General features: G+C 40.6%; 1 pseudogene; it reads left to right on the top strand.

Annotated features, from left to right (window-relative positions):
• The first annotated feature begins 5,582 nt into the window (after positions 1-5,582).
• On the top strand, positions 5,583-8,339 carry LOC118545409 (importin subunit beta-1 pseudogene; annotated as a pseudogene).
• Positions 8,340-12,333: the final 3,994 nt, after the last annotated feature.

Below are 12,333 nucleotides of genomic sequence, written 5' to 3'. Positions count from 1 at the left end.
AATTAAAAAGCTATGCATCCTTTCAGCATAGAATCTTTAGAAATATAGGAATGGATTTGATCATTATTAATCTACTAGTTACTAAGCAAAATACTAGCATTTCACATCTATGTAGTTCTCCAGCAAATATTATGAAGTAAGTGAAGGGGTTAAGAGTTTGAGCTTAGGAATCAGATCCCTCCTTCTGTCTCTTCTGTGCTACTATTTTTATTTATTTATTTATTTATTAAAGATTTTATTTATTTATTTGACAGAGAGACACAGTGAGAGAGGGAACACAAGCAGGGGGAGTGGGAGAGGGAGAAGCAGGCTTCCCGCAGAGCAGGGAGTCCAATGTGGGGCTTGATCCCAGGACCCTGGGATCATGACCTGAGCCGAAGGCAGACACTTAACGACTGAGCCACCCAGGTGCCGCCAAAATTTTAGGCTGGATTTCGAGCTAGTGTGTTTTTTCACAGTCTACATCTTTTCTCTCCAGAATATTCTTGACCATTTCTTTGGAAAGAGATAAAGGGAAAACCACTGCATTTTTAGACGAGATCGGGCGCGTTCAGGAACCACTGCATTTTTAGATGAGGATAATAAATTATATCAAACTCCAAGGAAGTATCTCCTCCACCTCCTTGTTCTCTTCTCACCTTCTTTACAAAAATCTGAACTTTTTATACACAATTTGTTATAAATAAAATAGAGTGCAACACTTTACATGGAGTAGTAAATTGCCATTGGTTCACTTTACCCCCAGGGGTTTTAAGCACTCTTCTGGAGAGATTTATAACTCTCTATTACATATTTTCTCCCAGCTAAAAAAGGCCTATAAGTTCTCAGCTAAATAATTGTTTGATTTTTCTTTCTAACATTTTTCCTTGAATGAAAACATTAATTATAGTTAATATGTAGAAAATTCTATATTGTAGTCTTTTCTGTATTTCTTAATTACCATCTCCTTCAGGCACTGCTGGTTTTGCAGGATATTTTTCTGGGAACTGTATTCCTTGTAGTGATACCTTCAAGGCAACGTTACTCTAAAATAATAATGTATATGTACGATTACTTTTCTAACAGTGAAATTTTCTTTCTTTTTTTGTTACTCAATCATGTCACCCTTGGGCTTAACATTTATACTGTAGCATAAGAAACAGACATTAAACAATAAGTCTGTAAAAAAAAAAAAAAACAGTCCATAATTTAAGTGAGCTTGCTTGACAAGAGCTAACATAGAAAAATAGCGGGAATATCTTCACCATGGAAATTGGCAAACACTGCAAATCAGGGCTTATCTTTCAAAGAACCAGGTGTTAAAACATTTGCTAGCATACCAATTTATACAAATAAATAAAATCTTGCTTGCCTTGAGCAATCAAGGAAACAAGTGAGCAATTTCTGTAATGATTGTGTAGCAGTGATATTACCCCCTCTTCTTAGCTGTCTAGACGTGTCCCTGTTCCTCAACTTCCCCCCTTCCTTTTTCTGGATTATCAGGTGAGAATAAGTGCTAATGGACCAAAAGAAAATCAATATATGTGACTCCTTGAGAGGGCTAGACTATCTAACCTAGGCAGAAATGCAATTTTTCAAAAAGAATGCAAGCAATAAGGCCACTGAAAGAATTCAAGAATTCTTACGGCCAGTCAGAGGAATGTCATTTGGGGCATGTGGGATCCTGGTGTCCTTCTTCCATTTCTGCACAGGTTTACAAGCCAAATTCCTCATTTCACTAGAAAATGTGAAAATGTGCATATAGATAATATTCACTTAAAAGAACTTAATATTTTGAAAAAGAAATGTGGTGACTTAAACATCTTATTCAGATGACTTTTCTGAATATATTTTTCAATGTCAAAGATGATATGCAAATTTTTGAGTAGCACAATAAATCAAAGTTGATAAATATATAAATATAAATATATATATGTATATTCTTCAAAATTTATCTTTTAACTTTCAATGAAAGGATGACAAAATAATTTGGAAAAACAACACATAATATTAAATTTATATGTATATTTTTATAGTGCCAATAAAATAACTAATTTAATTATTCTCTCTTAGAAGAGATTAGAGAAGCAAAATTTTCAAAATATGGGACAAATATGTTTTCTTTCTTTAACTCACATTGGATAAAGATGGAACCATATATTTTTAGTACTTAATATATAGTATCATTCATTCAATAAATATTTATTAAGAAGGTACTATGTTTTATACATTCACCATGCACTGAAACTACAAGAGTACAAAAACACAAACAACCTACCTTCTGTCATTTACATTCTTTTTATTTTTCAAGATTTTATTTATTTATTTGATAGAAAGAGAGTAAGTGTGAGAGAGAGAGAGAGTACAAGTCAGTGGGGAGAGGCAGAGGGAGAAGCAGACTCCCTGCTAAGCAGGGAGCCTGATGCTGGGCTGGATTCCAGGACCCTGGGACCATGACCTGAGCTGAAGGCAGTTGCTTAACCAACTGAGCCACCCAGGCGCCCCTGTTATTTATATTCTATTGATTACCTATTTTAATTCTACCACTTCATAAGTAAGAAAAAATAAGATTCAAAGAATAAAGGCTTATCCTCCCATCTCCACCATACCTGAAGACTATTCAAATTTTTTCAGTTTTTTTCTTTTAAATTTAAACAATGAATAATTTTCATCTTGCTTGATTTTCATATTTCAAAATGCTAATAATCATCATTGAGATTCCCATTTAAATTTCCTAAACTTTATCAGAGTTTAAGGGTTGATGAGTATAGTTTAATCACAAAATCTGAGGATAATTATTATTCATGTTATTTTTTTCTTTTTTTTTTTTTCTTTTTTTTTAGTAGGCTCCACACCCAGGGTGGAGCCCACTAACTTTTTATTACATCCACTAAACTTATTTTTGGAAGGCACAAATGTTGTATCTTATGTTAAGAACCTTCTTTAGAGGGGCGCCTGGGTGGCTCAGTCGTTAAGCGTCTGCCTTCGGCTCGGGTCATGATCCCAGAGTCCTGGGATCGAGCCCCGCATCGGGCTCCCTGCTCAGCGGGAGGCCTGCTTCTCCCTCTCCCACTCCTCCTGCTTGTGTTCCCTCTCTTGCTGTCTCTCTCTCTAACAAATAAATAAATAAAATCTTTAAAAAAAAAAAAAAAGAACCTTCTTTAGAAACAAAAATCTGCTAAACAAATAATAAAAAAACTTCATTCCTATTCATATTGAAGAATATTCATTAATATCCAGAATGAGTGAAATAAATTCAGTATAAGCACAACCAACTAACATGATTTCTAGATGAAAAGCCCCCAGACTAGCTATCAGAATTCCCTGGGTCCCAAGAACCACCTAAAATCTACTAAATCAGATTTTAAGTGGTGTCCACATAACTGTATTTTAAAAATATCACTCCATGGAGAAAACACTAATCCAGAATTTAATTGTTGATCTACACATTAAAAGACATGAAATCACCCACAGGCTTCCAGAACTCAAAGTTAATTATTTTCATCACATCCCATTTCATAACCAGGCTATTAAAATCAAGAGGGGATTGGTGCTCTTATTATCTGTATATTAATTCTGATTTTTACCAGCCATTATATGCAATACTAAATGTTTAAAACTGCTTTTATTTTTCCTTTGATCTTCTTAATTTAAATATCACTTCCTTAATGTGTTCTTTGTAGGTGAGAAAAAAGTTCATTTGGAAAAAAAAAAATGAAATAGATGCTAACTAAAACTTTGCCCTTCTGAGAAAATGTAAGAAAAAATGTTAAGTTTTATGTATGGTCAATTCACATAAGAATTGATGAAACAACTCACTTTAGAACAAAATGTAGATTTTTAATTTTTAGGCTTTACTTAAATCATTTTTCCATATTGTCTATTTTAATATATCTGACCAAGAATATAGTGTGAAAATGTATATTGTCACTGTACTTTCCATGTGCATTGTAGTTAATGCTCCAGATTGATGCTTATTGCTACAAGCATGTGGTAGTTACATGTGAAAATACTATTTATGGGGGTGCCTGAGTGTCTCAGTCGGTTGAGCATCTGACTCTTGATTTGGCTCAGGTCATGGTCTCAGGGTCCTGGGATCAAGCCCCACATTGAGTCCTGCATTGGGCTCCGTGCTCCCCGGGGAGTCTGCTTGAGGATTTCTCTCCCTCTCCCTCTGCCTTCCCCCAGCTTGTGTGCTCTCTCTCTCTCTCTCTCTCTCACACACACACAAATAAATAAATCTTTTAAAAAAGTACTGTTTATGTATCTGTATCCTTTCCTTGACTGTTTCTGTTCATCTCTTCATAACTGGAAATCATAACTAGCTGCCATCTACTCTCTACTTTTTTTCTTTTTCCATTGTAAATTCACTGGTTCATTTTTCTTTTTCTTTTTTTTTTTTTTTTTTAAGATTTTATTGATTTATTTGACAGAGAGAGACACAGCGAGAGAGGGAACACAAGCAGGGGGAGTGGGAGAGGGAGAAGCAGGCTTCCCGCTGAGCAGGGAGCCCGATGCTGGGCTCGATCCCAGGACCCTGAGATCACGACCTGAGCCGAAGGCAGACGCTTAACGGCTGAGCCACCCAGGCGCCCCTCACTGGTTCATTTTCCATCATAAGTTACTTTGTACTAAAATTATAAATCATGTTATGGAAGGTCATCACCTATATTTAGTTAGGCACCTATTACATGTTTCAAAGGTACATTTTAATATAATTTATCATAAATAGTTTGCTTCTCGGGGCACCTGGGTTGCTCAGTTGTTTAAGCGCCTGTATATACGGCTCAGGTCATGATCTCAGGGTCCTGGGATAGAGCCCTACATCGGGCTCCCTGCTCGGCGGGGAGCCTCCTTCTCCCTCTCCTCCCCACTCCTGCTCTCTCAGTCTCTCTCTCTCTGTCTTTCAAATAAATAAATAAAATCTTTAAAAAAATAAATAGATTGCTTCTCATGGTGAGTGGACTTAATATTCATTAAGTTTTGAAAGTATATTTATGTGAGTAATTTGTTTATTAGCTGGATCTGAAAAGATTAGTTAAAACCAGCTAATGATGTTTTTCCAAAAGTTTTATTTTTATGTTCAAACAGTAAAATGGTATATTGGCTACATCTTGTTTGTGAGCAAGCTAACGGAGATACCACATTGTTTGAGACCATGGTAAAAATGGGTTCAGTGGTGTAGGTATAGCACTTAGAATTTACCAGATGAAAGTTTATATAAAGATCAATATATATGCTCCCTTCCTCCCCCTCCCTCCCTGTGAGCCGCCGTTCACTTACCGCCTCCCTTCCTTCTTTCTCCCTCCGCCACCCGAGCACCAGCCGCGCTCTGAGCTACCACCGGGGTCCCTCCCCTGCCGCCAGAGGAGCAGCTGCCGGCGCCGCCAGCAACAAATTAGGAGGGAGGAAGGAAGGAAAAGAGGAAGGAAAGGGAGCCGGGGCGACTACCAAGAGGGAGCCGGTGAATGGGCTTGTGGTGACCCCGCCCCCCCATCCCACCCTCCCTTCCCACCCGACCCCCAACCCCCATCCCCAGTTAGAGCCGCCTCCCGAGAAGCCGGACCGTCGTCTTAGGAGGAGTCCCCGCTACCACCTCCGCCATGGAGCTGATCACCATCCTCCAGAAGACCGTGTCTTGGCTGGAACTGGAAGCGGCACAGAAATTCTTGGAGCGTGCGGCCTTGGAAAACCTGCCCACGTTCCTTGTGGAACTGTCCAGAGTGCTGGCAAATCCAGGAAACAGGTTACCAGAGTCGCAGCTGGTCTACAAATCAAGAACTCTTTGACATCTAAAGATCGAGATATCAAGGCACAATATCAGCAGAGGTGGCTTGCAATTGATGCTAATGCTCGACGGGAAGTCAAGAATTATGTTTTGCAGACTTTGGGCACAGAAACTTACCGGCCTAGGTCTGCCTCACAATGTGTGGCTGGTATTGCTTGTGCAGAGATCCCAGTGAACCAGTGGCCAGAACTCATTCCTCAGCTGGTGGCCAATGTCACAAACCCCAACAGCACAGAGCACATGAAAGAGTCGACATTGGAAGCTATCAGTTACATTTGCCAAGATATAGACCCAGAGCAGCTACAGGATAAATCCAATGAGATTCTGACTGCCATAATCCAGGGCATGAGGAAAGAAGAGCCCAGTAATAATGTGAAGTCGGCGGCTACAAGTGCACTCCTGAACTCATTGGAGTTCACCAAAGCAAACTTTGACAAAGAGTCCGAAAGGCACTTTATTATGCAGGTGGTCTGTGAAGCCACACAGTGTCTGGATACAAGGGTATGAGTGGCTGCCTTACAGAATCTGGTAAAGATAATGTCCTTGTATTATCAGTACATGGAGACGTATATGGGTCCCGCTCTTTTTGCTATCACAATTGAAGCAATGAAAAGTGACATTGATGAGGTGGCCCTACAAGGGATAGAATTCTGGTCCAATGTGTGTGATGAGGAAATGGACTTGGCCATTGAGGCTTCCGAGGCAGCAGAACAAGGACGACACCCTGAGCACACCAGCAAGTTTTATGCCAAGGGAGCACTACAGTACCTGGTTCCAATCCTCACACAGACACTAACTAAACAGGACGAGAATGATGACGACGATGACTGGAACCCCTGCAAAGCGGCAGGCCTGTGCCTCATGCTCCTGGCCACCTGCTGTGAAGATGACATCGTCCCACACGTCTTCCCCTTCATTAAAGAACACATCAAGAACACTGACTGGTGGTACCGGGATGCGGCAGTAATGGCTTTTGGCTGTATCTTGGAAAGACCAGAGCCCAATCAGCTCAAACCACTAGTTATCCAGGTTATGCCCACCCTAATAGAACTAATGAAAGACCCCAGTGTAGTTGTTCGAGACCCAACTGCATGGACTGTGGGCCGAATTTGTGAACTGTTCCCTGAAGCTGCCATCAATGATGTCTATTTGACTCCCCTGCTGCAGTGTCTGATCGAGGGCCTCAGTGCTGAGCCCAGAGTGGCTTCCACTGTGTGCTGGGCTTTCTCCAGTCTGGCTGAAGCTGCTTATGAAGCTGCAGATGTGGCTGATGATCAGGAAGAACCAGCTACCGATTGCTTATCTTCTTCTTTTGAACTCATAGTTCAGAAGCTCCTGGAGACCACAGACAGACCTGATGGACACCAGAACAACCTGAGGAGTTCTGCATTTGAATCTCTGATGGAAATTGTGAAAAATAGTGCCAAGGATTGTTACCCCGTGGTTCAGAAAACTACTCTGGTTATCATGGAACGACTGTAGCAGGTGCTCCAGATGGGGTCACATATCCAGAGCACATCCGATAGAATCCAGTTCAATAGCCTTCAGTCTTTGCTCTGTGCAACTCTTCAGAACGTTCTCCGAAAAGTGCAACATCAAGATGCTTTGCAGATCTCTGATGTGGTCATGGCCTCCCTGTTAAGGATGTTCCAAAGCACAGCTGGGTCTGGAGGAGTGCAAGAGGATGCACTAATGGCAGTTAGCACACTGGTGGAAGTGTTGGGTGGTGAATTCCTAAAGTACATGGAGGCCTTTAAACCCTTCCTGGGCATTGGATTGAAAAATTATGCTGAATACCAGGTTTGTTTGGCGACTGTGGGCTTAGTGGGAGATTTATGCCTTGCTCTGCAGTCCAACATCTTACCTTTCTGTGATGAGGTGATGCAGCTCCTGCTGGAGAACCTGGGGAATGAAAATGTCCACAGGTCTGTGAAGCCACATACTTTGTCAGTGTTTGGTGATATTGCCCTTGCTATTGGTGGAGAGTTTAAAAAATATCTAGAGGTTGTCTTGAATACTCTTCAGCAGGCCTCCCAAGCCCAGGTGGACAAATAAGACTATGACATTGGGATTATCTGAATGAGCTAAGAGAAGGCTGCTTGGAGGCCTGTACCAGAATTGTCCAGGGATTGAAGGGAGACCAGGAGAATGTGCACCCGGATGTCATGCTGGTACAACCCAGAGTAGAATTTATTCTGTCTTTCATTGACCAGATTGCTGGAGATGAAGATCATACAGACGGAGTAGTAGCTTGTGCTGCTGGGCTGATAGGGGACTTGTGTACAGCATTTGGGAAGGATGTACTGAAATTAGTAGAAGCTAGGCCAATGATCCATGAACTGTTAACGGAAGGACGGAAGGACAGAGATCGAAGACTAACAAAGCAAAAACCCTTGCTACATGGGCAACAAAAGAACTGAGGAAACTGAAGAACAAAGCTTGATCTGTTACCATTGGGATGATACCCTGAGACCCCCACTGGAAATCTCCAATCTTTTGAAAAACCCGGAAGTGAGGAGTGTACATGGATGCTGAATGTTTGGGAAAGAGAGGATGAGTGAGTGAGGCTTGAAAACACACCACAGGGGTGCCTGGGTGGCTCAGTTGGTTAAGCAGCTGCCTTCGGCTCAGGTCATGATCCTAGGGTCCTGGGATCGAGCCCCACATCGGACTCCCTGCTCGGTGGGGAGCCTGCTTCTCCCTCTCACACTCCCTCTGCCTGCCGCTCCCCCTGCTTGTGTTCCCTCTCTCTCTGTCTCTCTGTCAAATAAATAAATAAAATCTTTAAAAAAAAAAGAAAACACACCACACTGAACATCCTGCCACAGCCACTGGCCACCAACAGCAGTGCTGTTAGTGAGCTAAGTAAGCACTGGCTTCGTAGAAAACCGTAACATCAACCATCTCAGAAAAGAGAAAAACGATGGATTTACTTGCTTAGAAAACAAAAAAAAAAAAAAAAAAAAGAAAGTTATCTCATCCCAGGAGAGGCTAGAACTAGGTTTTCTGTCTTTTGGCTGGTGCCAAGTGGAGTGACTGGTTTGGGAGAGGAGGAGGGACTGGGTTCAGCTGTGGTGCTTTGTTGTAAAAGGCAGACTGGCCTTTGCTACTGATAAGAAAGATGGAGCCTGGGTCTCAAGCCCACCTTTGGTGCACCTTTGCCACATGGTACTGTTTGTGTACCGGCTAAAAGGAGGGTGAGGGATTCTTTAAAGTCAGAGAATGAGTATGTGTGAGTGGGGCTGTATCCACATTCTCAACTTCAAGTCATTGCAGTTTCTTTTTCCCAGAAAAAAAGGCGTTAGATGTTGCATTTCATAAAACTAACCGAAGTTTTGTCTACTGATGCAGCACAATAGATGTGTAAAAAAAAAAAAAAAGAAAAGAAAAGAAAAAAAGGAAAGACACTCTTTAGGTTTTGTTTTTTGTTTTGTTTTCTTTTTTTGTTTTGTTTTGTTTTCAATTATCTTCTAGGGAAAACACTGACGAATGGTCAGAGCTCCCATATCCTGATCTTTTCATCAAGGTGCCTTTCCTAAATAATATGGTTCAACTGTGAATATAGAAGTGGGGGAGGGGGGAGAAAAAGAAAACTCTGGAGTTAGAGGATCTAGAACAAATTCAAATACAGTTGTTACAAATAAAGGACACAAACTTCAAAAACAAAAGAAAGCCAGAACCCAAACAAACCGAAATTTTAGATGCTCAGAATTGGCAGCACAAAAGAAAAGTTCTCTCCTGACAAGTATCGTGGTAGTCTGAACACACCCAGAAAATTGTGCCAAAGAGTTTAGAAAACAAATACACAATAAAAGTACACACATGCACACACACCTGCACACACAGCAAACTTCAGGTAACTATTTTGGATTGCAAACGAGGATAAATTTAATGTTCAAACAATCTGACAAAATAACCATTTGAAAAAAAAAAGATCAATATATATGTATATACTGATCTTAAACATGGTTAATGAAACAGGGAATCTTTTTTATTGTTATATTAATCACCATACATTACATCATTACTTTTGATGTAGTGTTCCATGATTCATTGTTTCTGCATAACACCCAGTGCTCCATGCAGAACGTGCCCTCTTTAATACCCATCACCAGGCTAACCCATCCCCCCACCACCCTCCCCTCCAGAACCCTCAGTTTGTTTTTCAGAGTCCATCGTCTCTCATGGTTTATCTCCCCCTCCTGTTCCCCCCCTTCATTCTTCCCCTCCTGCTATCTTCTTCTTCTTTTTTTTTTTTTCCTGAACATACATTGCATTATTTGTTTCAGAGGTACAGATCTGTGATTCAACAGTTTTGCACAATTCACAGTGCTCACCATAGAACATACCCTCCCCAGTGTCTATCACCCAGCCACCCCATCCCTCGCACCCCACCCCCCACTCCAACAGCCTCAGTTTGTTTCCTGAGATTAAGAATTCCTCATATCAGTGAGGTCATATGATACATGTCTTTCTCTGATTGACTTATTTCGCTCAGCATAACACCCTCCATTTCCATCCAAGTTCTTGCAAATGGAAAGATCTCATTCCTTTTGATGGCTGCATAATATTCCATTGTATATATATACCAGCTCTTCTTTATCCATTCATCTGCCGATGGACATCTTGGCTCTTTCCACAGTTCGGCTATTGTGGGCATTGCTGCTATAAACATCGGGGTACATGTACCACTTCAGATCCCTACATTTGTATCTTTGGGGTAAATACCCAGTAGTGCAATTACTTGATCGTATGGTAGCTCTATTTTCAACTTTTTGAGGAACCTCCATACTGTTTTCCAGAGTGGTTGCACCAGCTTGCATTCCCACCAACAGTGTAGGAGGGTTCCCCATTCTCCACATCCCTGCCAACATCTGTCCTTTCCTGACTTGTTAATTTTAGCCATTCTGACTGGTGTGAGGTGGTATCTCATTGAAGTTTTGATTTGGATTTCCCTGATGCCAAGCAATGTTGAGCACTTTTTCATGTGTCTGTTGGCCATGTGGATGTCTTCTTTGGAAAAATGTCTGTTCATGTCTTCTGCCCATTTCTTGATTGGATTCTTTGTTCTTTGGATGTTGAGTTTAATAAGTTCTTTATAGATTTTGGATACTAGCCCTTTATCTGATATGTCATTTGCAAATATCTTCTCCCATTCTCTCGGTTGTCTTTTGGTTTTGTTGACTGTTTCTTTTGCTGTGCAGAAGCTTTTTATCTTGATGAAGTCCCAATAGTTCATTTTAGCCCTTGCTTCCCTTGCCTTTGGCGATGTGTCTAGGAAGAAGTTGATGCGGCTGAGGTCGAAGAGGTTGCTGCCTGTGTTCTCCTTTAGGATTTTGATGGACTCCTGTCTCACATTTAGGTCTTTCAACCATTTTGAGTCTATTTTTGTGTGTGATGTAAGGAAATGGTCCAGTTTCATTCTTCTGCATGTGACTGTCCAATTTTCCCAACACCCTTTGTTGAAGAGACTGTCTTTTTTCCATTGGACATTCTTTCCTGCTTTGTCAAAGATTAGTTGACCATAGAGTTGAGGGTCCATTTCTGGGCTCTCTATTTTGTTCCATTGATCTATGTGTCTGTTTTTGTGCCAGTACAATACTGTCTTGATGATGACAGCTTTGTAATAGAGCTGGAAGTCCGGAATTGTGATGCTGCCAGCTTTGCTACTCTTTTTCAACATTCCTCTGGCTATTTGGGGTCTTTTCTGGTTCCATACAAATTTTAGGATTATTTGTTCCATTTCTTTGAAAAAATTGGATGGTATTTTGATAAAGATTGCATTGAATGTGTAGATTGCTCTAGGTAACATTGACATCTTCACAATATTTGTTCTTCCAATCCATGAGCATGGAATGTTTTTCCATTTCTTTGTGTCTTCCTCAATTTCTTTCATGAGTATTTTATAGTTTTCTGAGTACAGATCTTTGCCTCTTTGGTTAGATTTATTCCCAGGTATCTTATGGTTTTGGGTGCAATCGTAAATAGGATCAACTCCTTAATTTCTCTTTCTTCTGTCTTGTTGTTGGTGTATAGGAATGCCACTGATTTCTGTGCATTGAATTTATATCCTGCGACTTTACTATATTCCTGTATGAGTTCTAACAGTTTTGGGGTGGAGTCTTTTGGGTTTTACACATAAAGTATCTTATCATCTGCAAAGAGTGAGAGTTTGACTTCTTTGCCGATTCAGATGCCTTTTATTTCTTTTTGTTGTCTGATTGCTGTGGCTAGGACGTCTAGTACTATATTGAATAATAGTGGTGATAGTGGACATCCCTGCCGCATTCCTGACCTTAGGGGGAAAGCTCTCAGTTTTTCCCCATTGAGAATGATATTCGCTGTGCGTTTTTCATAGATGGCTTTTATGATATTGAGGTATGTACCCTCTATTCCTATACTCTGAAGAGTTTTGATCAAGAAAGGATGCTGTATTTTGTCAAATGCTTTTTTTGCATCTATTGAGAGGATCATATGATTCTTGTTCTTTCTTTTGTTAATGTATTGTATCACATTGATTGATTTGCGGATATTGAACCAGCCTTACAGCCCAGGCATAAATCCCA

The sequence above is a fragment of the Halichoerus grypus genome, chromosome 3, assembly GCF_964656455.1.
Source record: "Halichoerus grypus chromosome 3, mHalGry1.hap1.1, whole genome shotgun sequence".
NCBI classification, from domain to species: domain Eukaryota; kingdom Metazoa; phylum Chordata; class Mammalia; order Carnivora; family Phocidae; genus Halichoerus; species Halichoerus grypus.
Note: the sequence above shows the minus strand (reverse complement) of the source record. Positions and strands in the feature narration are given on the sequence as shown.